Source organism: Anopheles arabiensis, chromosome X (assembly GCF_016920715.1).
Source record: "Anopheles arabiensis isolate DONGOLA chromosome X, AaraD3, whole genome shotgun sequence".
Classification (NCBI taxonomy): domain Eukaryota; kingdom Metazoa; phylum Arthropoda; class Insecta; order Diptera; family Culicidae; genus Anopheles; species Anopheles arabiensis.
This window is the reverse complement of record NC_053519.1, coordinates 846572-864609: the sequence shown is the minus strand read 5'-3', so window position 1 is coordinate 864609 and position 18038 is coordinate 846572. Positions and strand designations below refer to the sequence as shown.

Sequence of the window (18038 nt, the reverse complement as noted above, 5' to 3'; positions counted from 1 at the left end):
ACACCCCCCGCCTCTAAAATGTGGGCGAGCACGGGTGGACGAAGAATTTTCTTTCGACTTTTCGCAAAATGGTAACAGAATCAATGTGCCAACGGTGTTTGGCCCACCACCCAACCCTCCCCCCACTTTCGGCGCTAACCACTTAGAGCGTATTTTCCGGTCGAGCTCAGCTCAGACGCCCACCCACGAAGCAGCGGCGGTGCAACCGGAGATGTTTTTCCTCCCCTCGGCCCCTCGCACCCCCCCCCCCCTACATTCCCCTGTTGCAGGAAACAGGAAACCAGGTGGAATGGCGCTGTTGGAAACAAGTGGATAGCATTTTTCCGGTAAATTTCATCGAGACGCTTACGCCGTGGTGCTGTGCTGCTGCTGGCAGCACGAATTGGCGCCCGTTTCTTTCCACCGCTTCTTCTTTCCGTCGGTATGTTCGGGTTGTTGGCTTGAAAACATGTGGTCGTCTTATTGAGAAAACCCCTTCATCAAACGCTTCATCGAACACTGGCTGGCGGTTGTGGGTGGGTGCGGTGATGGAATGGTGTAAAAGAGTGTCCAATGGCAAGTAATTTGAAGCATTGAACTGTCTTTTTTGTGGCGTACCTTATCGATTGTGCTTTTTTTTTGTTGGGTGTTGGGGTCGATTGAGAGGCTTTTATTGTATTTAAAATTGTGTTGTGATCGTTCTTTCGGACAGGTATTTTTTTGTTATGAACCAAATAAGCCGGTAGATAGCGTTTTATACAAAATTATCATCAAAATGTTCTTTTCACATCATGTTTAAAATTGTAATATTTATCATAACATAAAGCAGAAGATCTAAAAGACACTAGATAAAATAATTAAGCAACGATCTATATAAATGAGTAAAAAAGTGAACAACTTATAAAGAGCCACTCAAAATAAAATCATGCAAATTTTGTGGAGTTCAGTCCATTCAGATGAGCTGATGAAATAGAGCAAACTCTCCTTACGGCATTCCTGAACGATTGAAGCTTTACAGACTTGAGTTCAATCCAGTTGAAAGCTAAAACTGTCTTTTCCAACAAATATATTAGTGCAAGGCTTCAAAAATGGAAGCAGCTTCGGTCGGAAGCGTGCACGATTAAAGGACGGCACTCAGACACGGCGTAAGCGGAAATTGTGCTGCAGTTTTTGGTAGTAGGATGAGCCCAGTTCCGGAAAAGCTCAGTTCTAGAACAGCTTGACTATATTAGGTAACAATCAGAGCATCGAAAGCTGGCCTGTTTCCGAATAGCTGATGACCCTTAGCGACTAGCGGCTCCAACGAAGGCTGAAGAGACATAGGGAAAAAGTGGAACATTGAAACAGTACCTTGAAAACATTAGCATACTCCAGCAACTTTGTCGCGAAAACTGAGGAGGAGTTGATAAAAATCGAAGAGAGTGCCTACATACATGCCTTCGTCCGTCATGGCGAAAATTGCGGAAAACTGACGGAAGACAGCTGACAAGGTCGTAGATTTATGTTTGCAAGTAAGCTTGAATGATTACCTTTCAAAGTATTTTTAATAAAAGGAATTACACCTGTTCTCACTTTCCTTGGAATCTTTAACTGGTTGCTACGGAATCCATGAGAATGGTTCGCAGTCAACTACGTCCGAATCGTTTAACCCCATTGAAAACCTTTGATGCCAAAAATTGTTGTAACTGATGGATAACATTTAATGGCTGCATTTCTAATCACTAAAGACAATTGTTAAGGTGTACCGTAGGTCTAATTGCCAGATGCATCGGGGTCTACGTATCACCATCGTTTCCTAACCGGACTGTTCCCCTGTAGCAAGGGATGTGGGAGGGAATATCCGGCAAAATCTTGAAAGCTTGAACAGGAATTAATGTCCACGTAGGTAATTACGGTCGTTATGCCAAAAGGAAAAGATTGAGCAGTTTTGTAAAGAGAGGTTCACATGACCTAAAAAACACTATTTTTAAACATCTTGAGCAGATACGAGCTTCAACTGCCGATCATTCGAATTAATGACAAGAATTACTTTATTTTTTGCACTCAATTTTAGTTGTATATTTATCAAACTAGCTGAACTATTTTTTCATAAAGCTATCCACTACCAGAATAAAGCGAACAATCAGAAAAATTAATGCATTATCTGCTGCAACCTCTTCTGCGATCCATAGCAACCGGTTGAAGATTTCAAAGGAAAGAGAGAACAGGTGTATCTGTAGATCGCAAGATTTAATTTGCTGCAGCCAGCCGAAAAAAGTCCATTGTTTTTAAAGCAAACATTAACATAAACCTGTTCTTTGTCCTAGTGATGGCTTGACAACATGTTACAAAGCATCACCACAGCGGCCGTAGTGATGTGGAAGGGAGAAGAATTGTATAAATCTGAAGGATCTGAAGCAAAATGAAGTCAAAGCCAAAGCAACAAAAATCTGGTGTACAGCTACAAATACAGCTAGGCAAAAGACCTCAACTATCGTTCGAATACTGAGCTCTTCGGGTATGAGGTTCAGATATCAGATCCTGGACGTAGTTGCCACACCTCATGAGGATTTATGAAAGATATGCAGATCATTCATATATATGATATCTAGACATATAACATAATATCTAGATAATAATATAATTGATATGAACTAAGCTATTCATTTGGAAAACCTTCTAACAGTTCAACTTCAGTGCGTTGAACACCAGTATGAAATATTTAAAAAAATGTAATACCTTGAACTAACCCAAATACAAAGCGTACGTAGTGACTCGCTTCTGATAAAACAATGCCCATGTAACCTCGTTTCCTTTTCGGTGTTTTTTTAAGCCGGGGTGAGACGGGCGCAGCAGTAACAATAAATAAATAATGAAACAATTTTTCAACCCCGGTAACGATCGAACGAACAACCGTCGGCAAAAGAGGCAGGCCCTCCCGACGATGCCAGCGACGACCGTTCGCGCCGTGATATATGTAGCAGTGTACACGAGCGCCGGCTTAAGCTGGGACCGTTTCGGCACCCCCACGCAGCACCGGGGCACGCACCTGTCACACCTGCAACCCCACACAAATCCCCCTTGCGCGGGGATGCTCGCGTACGCAAGCGGGAAAGCGAGGGTAGCAGCAAAAATACAAACAAAGTAAACGCGCGATGGGAAAACCCCATTAAACAGACGGCTGCCGCGGGCGGAGTGGAATGTGTGCCGTGGTGCAGGGAAGGGAAGGAAAAGTAGTGGGGGGGGAGCGTTCCCGGTCGACTAAAATTAAACAAACCTGACACGTCGTTCCTTCCCGCCAGGGCAAGGGTGGGCAGTAGAGCGCGGGACAGGCGGGCAGATCGCAGCATATAGATGGATGGATTGAATTATGCTTGGCAGGTGCGTTATACCTGGACATACGATCGTGACGGCTACCCGGCAGCTCCTCCTCCCCTCCCCTCCATTCCCGGCTGCCCCAAAACCGTCCGCTGGCCTCTAAAAACTGGCCGAAGACCACCGGCATGTGTCAAACCGGGTGGCACCAGCTTTTCACGCGTAGGCGAGCGGCGCTGGCTGGCGGTGGGGCTGGCGAAAGATCGCGTTTCGATCGCGCGACCAACCGCCAAGGTGTGCGCTCGTACCAAAGCTGGGCCGGGCGCGTCGAGGCACGCACTCGCTCGCTGACACGGCTGAACACCGATTCGTCTTCGGTAATGGTGTGTGTTTGGCGGGGCGGCGTGGTTGGGCCGTTATTATGGCGAAGATGCTGCTGACAGAAGAGGGACGAGCAGGAAGAGCAGAACGAGGTGAAGGAGAGGGAAGAGGAGGATGAGGTGCGAAAATGAGATGCGAAATGCGTTGATGCGGTTACCGCGCGCCGTTTGGCAAACATTACCTTACGCACCCCGGACAGCGGATGTGTGTGTGTGTGTGCGTGTGTGTGTGTGTGCGGGTTAGTGGCGCAACCTCACATTCGAGGTTTATTTTACGACGCCGCGTAAGTTGCTGCGGTACAGCGTTACAGTGAGTGTACAAAATTGTGTGCAGTGTGTAATTTTTTTTAAAGCATTTGAAAATTTAACCTCGAAAAAATAAAAAAATATGTATACATAACGAAAATGTCCCATGTGGTGGTTCTAGTGTAAATGACCATAAGCTAGAAGTCTGTCTCGTCTTTTTATTCCTAATTATTCAATAATAGGAGCAATAATGCACTTTTGTTGTGCCGCGAACATACATTTAGGCGCTTAATTTGCATTTTACTACAGTAGCTCAGTGTTTGGCGTTTGTGTTGTGTTTTTTTATACCCCCTTTTTACTGTTTTGACCGTTGTATGTAAGTGTATGAAATGAAATAAAATTAATAAATAAAATAATATTTCCCACCGGCTTAAATGGCAACACCAACATCCGATAAGCGCTAAAAGGTTGCATAAACAATACATTTTTTAACATTTGCATGTAATACATCGAGAGAATTTCCGTAAAAAAGTGTTTTTGAACTCTTCCGAAACCTAAACAACATACATACAAAAGCAGTAAGGCTTATAATGTAATTTGTTGCACTAATTGGAGCTAAATCGACACTTGCCCTGCACACAAGCTCATTTATTACACCGTAATGCATACTTTAAGGCTCCCTTCTGCTCTCAACCTAAAGCACTAAAATAACTTGTTAAAAAAAACTCACACTCACACACACACACACACACACACACACACACACACACACACACAATATTCTCAACTTCAATCCAGCTTCAATGCAGCAATGTATGGCCGCGAGCCAAACGTTTACTACTCATCAGCCTGCCGGTCGAACCCACCCACACGCCGCACACTGTACTGTACCGGCGCGCTGCAGAAAGGAGGCCCCCTCCACCCCCCCCCCCCCACCCGTCACAGTCTGAAGGTGTAAATTGTTTCGCTCAACGATTCGCCGACCGATCTTTTGCATGCCTCTAACCGTTTTAATTGCATCTATTTAGAATCTGCCGCTGCTGCTGGCCGGCCGTCCGGGACGGTTTGAGGAAGCACGAGCGGCCCCCTTAAGCAAAACGTGCAGTTTGCAGTTTGCATTCGCCGCCAAAACAACAACACTCGTTGGAATGGGACACCAGCAACAGCCAAACATATGGGGATGGAAATATTTGGAAATTGTCTTGGCCGAGGGGCAACGAGTTTTCCCGCTTGTGTTCGGCTGTTCGGCAGGAACAGTTTACAATGTTTCGAACGGGCCGGTGTAAGTGTCACTGAAACGGATGGTGTGGGATTACGGCGGAACAGGGACAGCGGTGATTCGACAGGACATGACAGGGATGATGGACGTTCGGTGTTTTGTTGTGTACTTTCCCGCACCGCATCCCGCAACCGGGCAAAACCGGGCCCTGTGCGCCCGAAGATTTGTGCTAACGCGATGTTCGACGTCTCGTTTTTATGGCATTCTTTTACATACCTCCATGCCCCCCTTCATTTCCTACTCCTTCCCCACGCACCCATCCGCCGTGTCGGTCATTTTAAACCCCCCCCCTCGGTGGCGCGAACAAATGAGCTACAATTTTTTAAAAACAACCCTTTCCTTATGCACCCAGCGTCTTGCGATGGGACGTGGAAGACAACCAACCAACAAAAAAAACAGCGATCACTCTTGTCCTCTTTCTTGCGGCACTTTGCTTTCGCCGCCGGTGGGAACGGAAGCAGCGCGGGGTTTTCTTCTCCTGTTTTTTTTTTCGTTATTTTCTTCTACGCCCCTTTTAGTCGTTTCTCCGACATCTCGCCCTCGCCGTCACCACGCTTATATTGGCCAGTTCCGTTTTGCTTCCGTCGCTCCCGCACCTTTTGTTTCGCGCGCGGGACGCGAACATACCGAAACTAATGACGTAAAACAAAGCATGATTGGGCAGGGGGTGTGGCATGGTGCTGCAGTGAGGACAGTGGGTGGTGGATGGGCCGGAGTGTAACTGTGTACTGCACCCATGCGCGCGCTGCGTTTGAGATATAATTGAAAGCCGCGCTAGAGAAGGATGGCGCAATCATAAGTCACAAGTCAATGTTTTTTTGTTTTGTTTTGTACTTTCTTTCCATTTTTTCTCAATTTTCTCGTTGCTCCAGCGCGCAAAGGGTCCGCGGTTTGGCCGCGAGGATAACGCTACACACCTAATAGCACCCCCTGCCCCCCCTGCGCCCTCTCCCCCACCGCAAAGAAGACAAATGGGCGCACAAATGAGTGAAAAAGGCGGCAGAAGAAAAAAAAAAACGCCTGCCACGAAAGCCCTTTGCTCACTTGCTCACCATCCAACCGCTCGCCAGTTCCGGCTTTACAATATTCTTTCCACTTAATTAGACAAATTCTAACAAATTGCCTTTTCCTCAGCGCGATGATGCTGGAGGTGGTGGATTTTTCCATCTTCCTTACTCATTGCTCACTCCGAGCCGTATGTCACCCGTACCCGCGGGTTTTTGCTGTTGTTAGTATGCTTTCATGGTTTTTGGGTCCCCCTGCCGGTGGCCATTCTGCTAAGCTTTGTCCCTCTCATTAGGTGTGGCTAACGGAAGCTTCCGAGTTTTTTTTTTCAACCGGAATAAGTTTTCTTTAGATGAAAATAACACCCAAAAACTCTACTTCATCATCATGTGTGTGTGTGAGAGAGAGAAAGAGGCTGCGATGGGTTTACAATTGCTCAAGTCAAGTGTTCGTAATTGAATTCAGGAGCGTTCCAGCTAGAAGATTCCAAAAGGATGATTTTGTAACACAATTTGCATACCTTAAGGCTCAGTGTTAGGATAGGGGGCACATCCAATACTTACGTAACGTAATAAAATGAAGAAAAAAACGTATGCTTTTTATCCTAATGTAGCTATGTTTGCCACTGAGCTCATCTGTCTTTTTACCATCAAGATCTTTTTAGCATTTATCAAAAATCATAGAAAATTAGGATTAAAAAACTTAAACATTCACTCAATAACCGTGACATACATTCTTCAGCTTTCAATGGACCTTACTGGTTGACATGTTGGCATTGCAATCAGCCTGGATTTGAAGACTGTATTCCAACGATCCTTAACGACTTAAACCACGACTTTACAAAATGCCCGTCATGGGTTCAATCCCCAAATAGATCGCGCCGCCATACTATCCTGCTATGAGGGGAATCTATTAGTCACTGAAAGCCAAGCCCACAAGTGGGTAGAGGCAGGCCTTGACCGACATCGGTTGTTGAGCCAAAGAAGAAGAAGAAGATTCCAACGATCCTATCCGTATTATGTAATTGATGGAATATGCCACTTCCCTGTAACATTGTACGGTTAGAAAGACTTGTTCAGATAGAATTCACCTATTTCTATTTTTGATAGGGTCACCGCGGTGCTATATGGATCTTTTTTATAGTGATTTGAAGGTATTGGAGCGTTGGAGAAGGTTTAATAAAAAGTTGTACAACCAATAGCACTTTTCAACATGATCCAGGAAGAAAAAAATCGAAACTTCTTTGAAATTGAGGTTCCTGATCATAAATGTTACATTACCAAAGCATGATCCAGTGTCTACAGCAAATATACAATACTATTTTGCCGTGAAATTTGCCGGCAAATAGCAGTAATGTCAAATCATTCGCAGGTGAAAACACACAACACGTACATTCATAACCAATGATACAATTAATTCAAGCATTTAAAAAGAATAATTCCTGGATAAAAATAAATACCGAGAAATACCGTATTGCTTCGAATTACGGACAATTAAGACATTTTTGGCTTTTCGTAATTTATTACTAATTCAATTTTAATCGGTCAAACCTCTTTTTAACTCACTTTACTAAAGCAAACCTTCTAAATTTCACCAAAACAAATTATAATTTAATTTGCAACAATCTTGAAAACTGCTCTAAATATGTTTAGCCAAAAGTACAATAGCAATACAAAGCCTGCCACAAGCCTTAACTCCTGCGTAGGAAACGGTAGAGAAACCCCCCAAAACGCCTAAAGTTATGCATCTCTGCTTGCAAAATCATACTTTTAAGACTTATTGCTCGGTTCCTTTGCCAGCTCCCTTACAAAAGTGTAATGCATCAACGACACATTTCCGCCCGGAAGCACAAGAAACAGAACCGCACCTGTACCGACCTCCCCTCCCCCCCCCCCCTGCCTTCTCCTCCTCCAGGGCGCGCTCAAGCTTTTTCTACAGCCAGTTTTTGCTGACTGGTTGCAAAATATTTATCTGCTTGCGAGGGTCCTATGCCGAGGCAGCGGGCAGCGGGAAGCGCAGCTGATGGACGGAGGCACTCGGAATAATCGAACAAGGTTTCCAGCCTTTCTGTTTGCGTGCGTGCTATTATCCCCTTTTATGCCTGCCCTCCTAGCTCACAACAACATCCTCAATGTGTGTGTGTGGGAGGGGTGTGACCAAATTCAACCCCCGTCTCCAGGCACAGGAGACAGAGGAGTTCGTCCGTTTTGCTTCATAATTGCTGACAATAAGGTGCCATACCCGCCCGCCCGCCCGCCTGCCTTCCTCGCCGTGATGCAACCTAGTACACCCTGTTCGGCTCGATCCTTCGCTCCACCTGATTGCAATGGAATCCGGTTACGGCTGGAAGGGAAATGGTGTTCTCCCATGCCGCCTGCTCGTCCTTTCCCCTGGTCCTGCGTCATCCCCCGTGAAACCAGGTGTCAAGGGGGGGGGGAGGTTTGGCTTCAAGAGGCTGAGCGCCAGGGAGCGAGCGGTTTTTGTTTGGCTTGCAGATTTGCCATTCCTCTCCGGCCTAGAGCAGAAAAGGGAGGAGGCGGCAGTATGGGAAAGGAGGAGCAGCGGAGGGCAGGAAAACAAGGTACGCCGACCGTTGTGTTAGGTGTTAGTGGTTGAAATTGTTGTCGTTTTCCTGCCCGTGGTTTGGGGATCAAAATCGGGCGTTCTTGCCCGATTCGCCTCCCAACTCTCAATCGTACACCGATGCGTTGGGGAAGGTGGGGGACCGATTCGGATGAGTTGTAGTTGCAACATGCCTCCCAACCAACTGGCACCCGGCGTGGAGGAGACGGTGGCGAGAAGGTAGATACAAATTTGATCTATCGTGTACATCCTATCTAATCAAACTGACAGAAACAGTTGTGCTGACATAAATCAAATTGCAGGATTATCCTCCCCTTCACTGTTCCGCTCATTCTTTCTCGCTCTCGCTCTCGCTCGGAAGCTCCCCTTTTTTGTGTGTTCGTGTGTGTGTGTGTGTGTGTGTGTGCTCGAGTTTGGAAAGGATCAAGGATCATGCCCACGCACAGAAGTCACACCGTGCCCGTTTGTTGCGTTGCTATCCCGATGACTTCTGGGGACAGCGGTGGCAGGGCGCATCGGGGAGAGGGTAGGGAAGGCAGCTGCCCTCCCGCCCACCATATGTTGCACGCTCGGCATCAGCCTTACTTTTGTCTGTTTGGCGGAACGTCGCGGGACACATTGACAGGACGCCACCCGAAAGGGGTGGATAAATAGCGCTTTTCGGCCGCGCTGGAGCAGGTGGAGCAGGATTAAAGACGCATCGCCGTACGCTGGTCGCCGTATTTGCCGCGCGCGCGTTCCCGGTGACTGACTGCTGACCATCAAGACTACTGCAACCGACAGCCCGAAAAAGGAGGGCCACCATTTGCCACCGCCCGATGCTTGGTAATGCGACCCACAGCACATTCAAGGACACTGCCGCTTCCGGTCGCCTTAGCCTTGCCGCCCACCAGGGCAGTGCAGTGCAGGCAGGGGCCCTTTTTTGTCGCTCGCATAATCTCCCCCTTTAAAAAGAGGGGCAAAACGCAACTGCAACTGGCAATGCAATTAAGGCCAGACCAGCGGCAGACTAGGGGCACACACAATTGCACAATTTGCGTGCGGCCTGTGTAACGCCGCTACCTGAAGGTGACTTTACCGGGCGCACATGACGGACCAGATGCGGGGTCAGGTGGGAAAGGGCAATGGAAAGACGCATCACTCAGCTGCAGAACTGCACCGTTCTAGTGACGGGGGGATGCTGAGTGGAGAGAATGCTTTCCATGCTCGAGATAGCACGATTGATTTATTGCGAAAGTAGCAGTAGCAGCATCGGTGACGGGTTTCGGCTCAGTTTCGGAAGGATGCGCCCGGAAAGGCCAGGGCAGGGAGAGGCCTTTGTCTTGCCAGGCTTGGTGAACGGTGTACGGAAATAGGATCAGCCCAAGCCAAGCCTCCGGTCACGGTCGGTTGCGCCAAACCTGGGGCCACTTGAGGGGGGGGGGGGGGGGGGGTTGAATTTTTCGGCCGACATGTGGCATGGAAGAAACATTGATGCGTTCCGACTGTCCGGTTTACCCAGTCGCTCACACCACGTGTTGGGACTTGTGTCCAGCGCAAACTGGAACAATTGTTGCGAGCTCGATGCTACGAGATGCCAATGAAAATATTCTTTACGCTTTGTTTAATAGGTTTTAAATTAAACCTTATTGAAAGCTCAAACAATAATAAATGGATAATTTTCGTCAATGAAACCTTTCGCTATACTCTTATGGATTGCATATAGCACAAATTACACAACAACAGCAAAGTTAAACTGTTTAAAAGTGTAAGCCGTCAAAATATGCAATAAAATACCCCACGGATTAAAATATGAGAAGCTACTTTATGTATCAAATATTAGCCAAAACGACGATCAAAAAGATGTAAGATTAGTTAATAAATAACTGAATGAACACAACAACCATAAATAAATAACCTAAAAAAAAACTTCATCAAAAAAGTACTAATTGATTACATCCCTTAGCAAGGACATAAACTACCATTTAATGTTCTACTCCAATTGAACCTATAAATACAGTCAGTCCATCCGAGAAGACTTATTACAAACAGAGTAAATGAACAATTCAAGAAATATTCATAAATAAATACATCAAAAAATAAAATAATAAACAAATATATTAATTAATTAAATAATTAATTAATGGAAAAATCAATAAACTAAATAAAAATATGTGATAAATAAATAAATAAATAAGATAATAAAAAATAATACTAAAGTAATTGAATAAATACATAAATAAATAAAAAAACGTAATAATAATTCAATAATAATACATATATAAAAAAAATATTTAGTCAAAAACAAATAAATAAATAATAAAAGGATATTTAAACAAATGAATCAATAAAATCTATAAATCAATAAAATAGTCGATTAAAAATAAATCAATCGATAAATCAATGCATTAATAAGTAATTAGAAAATAAATAAACAAGTTTATAAATAAATTAAAAAAAAAAATAAAATAAAATAAAAAAAAAAATAAAATTGTACCAACCTACCGTATCATTCTCCATTTGCTTCCCAACACTTTAAAAATACAATAAAATCAATCAAACAACATTTTCATTTTCTCCAACAGCCATCGGCAGCAGCGCGGAAACATCATCGAAAACATGCTATCCTCACACAGACCTGCAACAACCACCGTGTGCACAACCACCAGTGGAGTGTGTCATGTCTGCGCCACACTGCAGCAAACAATCGAACTAAAAAAGAAACGAAGAAACAGAGGAGAATCAAACAGACGTAAACACAGCGCTAAAGAGTGATAGAATGAATGATGAAAAACAAAAACAAAAAATGCGACTACCGAAGCTGCATCCAAATCGGCTCGCATCTTCCCAAAGCATGGCATGATGACAAAAGGAAGGAAAAAAATTGGGCACGAACAGGGAAAGGAAAAAAGGGGCAACAACTGCAGCATGTGCAATCGAACGGCAGAAGCAGAACACAACGCCAAGAGGTGTAGATAAAGCTGGAAGTACAAGGAATGGAATGGCTAAAAAGGCAGCAGCAGCACATGGGGAAGCAGCAGAGTGGAAAACAGGCACATGAGGTGTAAAGATGAACGATCGATCGAAACGAACCAAACGAAAGTGAGCATGTGTGTATGTGTGTGTGTGTGGGTGTGTGTGTGTGTGTGTGGGAGAGCAAGGGAACGATGCAGTACCACCGGCTGTACGAAAGGGGGCACCACAGTAAGGCGACTTCTGACTCCTACACCGATCGCGGCTCAACTCCAGATGGAATTGATATTTTAGCTCGCAGCCCTGTAGGTGTGTGTATGTGTGTGTGTGTGTATGCGTGAGAGTAGTTTGAAGATTACAATGATTGTTATTATTATTGTTATTGCCCGGTGCCCGGATGATGAACGATCGCGGCCGCGGCCCCTTAAGCAACATAGCTTCACCTTTCCCCCCTCATCACACTCACACACACGAACTACTCTTTTTCCTCAAACTCGAGTGTGTATGTAGGTGCATGTGTGTGTGTGTATTATTAATTGAACCGAAAGAAAAGGTGGCACCGACGAATCGGGGCACAGCGAACAGCCAAAGAGGCGAACATAAAATACGACGCCGATGGGCTTCCATCGAAATGTGAAAGACTTTGTGGCGGCCATTATATGGGGGCTGCACCTCGCTGCAATGGCCTTTCCGCTCTGTGCTCTGTTTCTCGTTTCGTGTGTGTGCGTGTGTCTGTGTGCTTTTTTCTCATTCATTTTCTTTTTCAATTTCGAACGCGTGTGTTTCGGTGGAGGTGTGTTTAAGGACGCACTTTATTGCTGTTGTATTTTCTACATATTAAATGTTTAATATTTAGGTTGGTTACAGTCACCATCCGATGAAATGAGTTTGAAGTTTGTTTCTTATATTCCCTGCATCCCAGCCGACAAATATTATCCATTATTTAATAATACTTTTAAAAATAAAACATTTATTGGCATTGTGAATCATTTGAGTCGTTTCAGATTAACTCATAGAAAAAAAAAAACAACTGATAAATAGCTTATAACAAAACTGTAGGTATTTCAGCAGATGAATCATGCATGTTGACACTACAAACATAATAAACAATATTCAATTATTAATTTAAAAACCTCATATTATCCTAACCAAAGAACTAACACTGAAACGATTCACTTCACAATCAATATTTATTAAATGCACAACACAATGGCACACACTCTTTCTCACACACACACATACACACACACACACACACACACACACACACTACACTCGTTTCAGGTACTCCCTAGCACGTTAGAGAGATATGGTTAAATATCTTTCTTCTTTTTTTTCAATTTAATTTCACCTTAATGTTTATTTGCATTATTTTTAGCGGCACGGCGGCAAACTTTAACACAACTTCAAACCTGCTGCCCCTAATAATAGCACACCAAGCAGGCACCGCCAAGGGCTGAGCGTGCGACGTGCGCTGCCGTGCGTTTGCTTTATTGCCTTCCGATCGATTGCGCGGTTCGGCTACATAAATCGCTCAAACTGTCACCCAATATAGAGAGATCGTGTTACCGGTGGGACCGAAAAATGACGAAGAAGAACAAAAAGCAAGAAGCTCAATGGCGCTTGTACAGCACACACACACACACACACACACACAGTTTGGGGTGGGACCTTCAACATAGGTGATCTTGCACGCAGTGTTTTTAATTTAGAGTTTCAATATTTTTGTTTCAAGTTTTGTAAAATACGAAAAAGGGTATCAGTTTCGAGTAAACTTGCCTTTAATCACAATATTGCATGGCCCGTTCGTGGTGGTTCGATTTGAGTTTAGTAATGCCAAAAGATTTAATTCTTTCTTGCTCGATAGTTCATAGAGGCAGAATTTCTTTTTGGTTTTTGCTCCCCACCAGCAGCGACAGAACGAGCATTAACCGTCTCAACGCGTCCGCACCTAAGCCCCCCCCCCCCCGGGCCAGCCCACCAGCTCGTTATTGATTTTCAAGTGGAATTACGGGACAGGGGAGCAACAAGAATGAAAAGAAGAAGAAGCAGACATCTGGAAAGTAATAAAATCAACATACAGAACTACAACAAAAAAAAAATCCCCAACGACTCGATGAGAAAACGGGAGGAAAAAAGAAAAAGCAATAAGGCCACTTAAAATTGTAACCACTTTGTTGCCATTTTTAAAAGCTGCGAGATGATGTGTGTGTGTGTGTGTGCCCCACGTATATTAAAATGTAGCAACTCTTTCCTTCCCCTCTTCCCTCCTGGCACGGCCCCGTTGCAGACATGTTGTTGTCACGCACTAAAGGTACCTACCACTGTGCCCGTTTTCCCACCGCATTTCGTCTTGTTGGAAGAAGCGAAGAAAAAGAAAAGGTTAGAAAGAAAACTTCCAAATAAAATAAGAAGTCAACCGTCTCATAAGGTGGTTTTTCTTCCCATCCCCCGGCGCTCTCGGTCCACATGGAACGGCCTACTTACACAGACACACACACGCACTTTTACACACACACACACACGCACGCACACACAAGCGATCACTGGAGTCTATAAATTGGAAGGTTGGAATATGGGCGGCGAGGGAGAAGAGGGAGTCTGCTCAAGTGGACTCCTGTTGAAAAACGCACAAACGCACACACACACACACACACATACAAAGGTACGAGGGTGCTCGCGCTTGTTTGAAACCGCTTGAATGGGTGTCTTTGTTTCCCTTGTGGCTGATGGGTTATGGTTCGATTAGTTAATTTGTTAGTGTGTTGTTTTTGCTTCTTTTTTATTTTTATTTGTATGTACGCTTGCAGCCCTTTTGACTTAAAATGTGTGAGTATGATACTAGTGTGTGTGTGTGTGTGTGTGTGTGTGTGTGTGTGTGTGTGTGTGAAAATGCGTTTTTTGTCGTGCTTTGTTTTGTCGGTTTCCGTCTACCCGATTGCTATCTCGAAGCGCTTGGACGTTCCATGCCACGGTTGAATGTTGATTGAAGACAAATTAAACGAAAAAAACACCACCAAACCAGGGAGAGAAGAAACAAGAAACGAAAAAAGAAAAATAGTACATGCACACACACACACACACACACATACACAAGCAAAGTCACTTTACGCGTACGCCGTTCACCTTCGCTTCCATTTTGCTTTTGAAAATGATTGATTGATGATTGGTGTGCACGCCGATGGGCATCCCATTACACTGGCAGCGCTTTTTTCTTTGTCTGCAATGAAAAAGGGGAATGAAAGCGGGAAGATAGAAAATTTTGTGTTTCAGATGCAACTTTTTTGTTTTTGTTTCAAAGAAAAGATGAAAACCCATTTTTTTAAAAGTTTTGTTTGTTGGTGTATTTATTCGATTCGATGTTTTATGACGCATCTCGGAGCAATAATTTATGAAAAAATAAATAAAAACATAAAAACATAAATTTATGCCATCGCAATAGTGTGAGTGTCTGAAACACTACCTTTATTGTTAATATTAGTTAGCAAAAAAAAAAAAAACAACCGAAAAAATAAATCAACTCGTCCCCAGCCACGCAAAACGCGCAATGAAGCAAACGTACGCCTATAGCGGCAGGATGCTGCTCGCTATAGATGCGCCTTTCTATCGGTTCCGACTAGCTCGCTGTAGGGAACGATGTTGCAAGTGTACACACACACACACACACACGCACACATGCACAAGCACAGCTCGGTACGCGGCGATGTGGACGCACGAAAGAGAGTAGAACAGACTGCTGCCACGCACTAACAGTGAAAAGCAACGCAGCAGCAGCAGCAATAGTAATCTCGGCACACTGGGCGGAAATGAACACATGGCCACGGAAATGAACACCCGCTTGGCCTTTGCGAGGGAACTCACACGCACTCACGCTTGGTACGCACTTCCCCGCTAGCCGCAAGCAGAAAAGCATATATATATATGAAGGAAAAAACGGAACGTTAGAACGTTAGAAGGCAGCCATGGCCGTTTCGGGTGTAGTTTTGGTCGGGCTTTCGGGCTTCGGGCGGCAGACATTTCTAAGTGGTTCATCGGCCGACACATAGCATCATCAGGGGCGGTGGGCGGAGCTAAGCGGGAAGTGCGATGAGCGCGATCTCGTGTACTACGACGACGACGGCCACGACGACGCTGACGATTCCTTTGTTTCGTGCGCTTTCGCCATTCAGCCCCGCTTCCACACGCCGTTTCGTCCAGCCAACAGGACAGAAAAATCCACCTGGGCCCAGCATCCGCGTGTTTCCGCGGGGGTGGAAGGGAAGGGATGAGAGACGAGGAAGAAGAAAGAGAGAGAGAGAGCGATAAAACGTGATGAGGGGGTTGGAGTGAGGGTACAGGGGATGAAGAGTGACGCGCAAGGGCCGCTGGCACTTGTCTTGCGTGGTCCAGTTTTGCCGTTATCGTTTACCTTTTCCCTTCCCTGCTGCCCTGCTTTATGCGCGTGCTGTACATTATTTGTTCATCTCAAACTTCTCCCCGAAACACCCATCTACCCCACCCTTTCTACCCACTCCTCCTCCCAACCCACCATAATCTTCGCTTTGTTAATCTTCACCGGCTGGCGGTGGCCGGCGGTGGGCACTTTCTTCATCGTCGCCCGTCGACGTCTCGTATCGAACCACGGTCCTACGCAAAAAAAAAAAACGCACCTCTCGGTTGCTGACCACGGGCACCGAGGCATGATCGGCGTTTCATTCCTGGCGCATTTTTTTTCTCATTTTTCTTCTTCCTTTTCTGCCTCAGCTTCCGGCCGTCCGAAGTGAGCGCACGCAAGTGGCAATAAAAATGCTACTTTGTATATGTGCGTGTCTCTGTGTGGGCCGCAAAGTACTGTTTTTTTTTTTTTATTCCTTGAGCTCGATCGCGAACAGAACCCGTGTTTGCTTTTTGCTCTCCATCTTCCGCTTCTTGCCTTCACTTTCGATATGCTTCAGGTCCGATTGAATGGTTCGCAGCAAGCGATCGACACGGTTGCGGATGGGCAATGATTTACACCCATACTTATGCACACGCTTGCGAGATCGTGTGTGTGTGTGTGTGTGTGTGTGAGAGTTGTTTCCCTGCTCTGGCGTGCCGCTAGCAAAAGCGGCTAAAAGGCTACCAACGGCAACGGCTGCACGTGTTTATCTTTGCTTGGCCTGTTGGAAAGGGCGTTGGAGATTATTGTATGTGCTGTGCGCTCTCGCTGATACATCCTTTCCCGTATCTGATGTACAATTTACTCAGGAATGTAGTTTGAAGTATTTTTTATTTAACCAATGAATTTGATAATATTTTACTTTTACTTATTACTGTAAACATCGTTGTGTCTTTATGACAATACGCTTCCTCTATAATGAATAAAATGAATATGATAGCGTATTCAAGTGATTTTGATGCGCTGAATGCAGATTTAAAGGCGTTTTCTTCAATCTCCGTTTTTAATGGTTGCATACCTTTAGGCGTAAAAAAAATCAATGTTAAGCACTCATTACATGGCCTACAGCTGATGGCATTTTTATTGCGTATACCATGACTATCGTTGTTTGCGGCAATGCTTATTAAATCGAGTATATACAAAAAATCAAGTAGAGAAAGCATTCAGGTAAGGACAAAAGAACATTGAACAAATGTAAAATGGAAAAGAAAAAAAGTTTCCATAAATATAATGTTTCTTTTTAAATTTATTTTGAATTTTCATGAATATCTATGATTGTGTTCCATATCGGTGGTCAGTTCGCTGCTCGATGCTCTCACCATATGACCTTCGCTGCCCTTTTTCTTCCACGTTAAACGCCTCTGGGTGCTCGTTTCCTTTTTTCTGCCCTGGCCAGAAGCACACCACCCAGCAACAAACTCATTATTCATGTTCCAGCTCATCGTGACACATACACGCACGCACACACATACTTCCGGAACAAACGCAACTGACCTTCGCCAACGCGCCGATAATTGTGTGTGTGTGTGTGTGTGTGCGTTAGCGTTTGGAGGAAGTTGTCGTTGCAGTTGGTGTTTGGTTGTTTTGCGTTTCCAGCTGAGTTATTACATCGCTGACCTACAAACACACACACACACAGTGGCACACCGAAACGGGGCCTGATAATGTGACTGCCTTTTCGGTGGTCACAATTACAGCACATCAAAAGCTTACTTTTTCTTCTGCAGCTGCAGCTCCTTGGCCTAGCATTTTCCTTGCTTGCGCTATTTTTTTTTCATTCTGTATCGATAAAGCACTGTATTGATGGCGGGATGGCGCACACGTTGGCGTGTGAAGAGTGTCGGGGAATACCGCTGAACGGCAGGCCCTCGACAGGATACAAAAGGGTAAGAAGCACCGAAAC

General features: G+C 44.9%; 1 long non-coding RNA gene across 1 annotated transcript; it reads right to left on the bottom strand.

The window, feature by feature from the left end:
- Nucleotides 1-827: 827 nt before the first annotated feature.
- On the bottom strand, nucleotides 828-15548 carry LOC120905440. The gene is made up of 4 exons (XR_005739913.1): nucleotides 15281-15548; nucleotides 14845-14938; nucleotides 11251-11457; nucleotides 828-1288 (listed from the first exon to the last, which is right to left on the bottom strand). It is a non-coding gene; the product is annotated as an uncharacterized LOC120905440 (long non-coding RNA).
- Between the last annotated feature and the right edge of the window lie 2490 nt (nucleotides 15549-18038).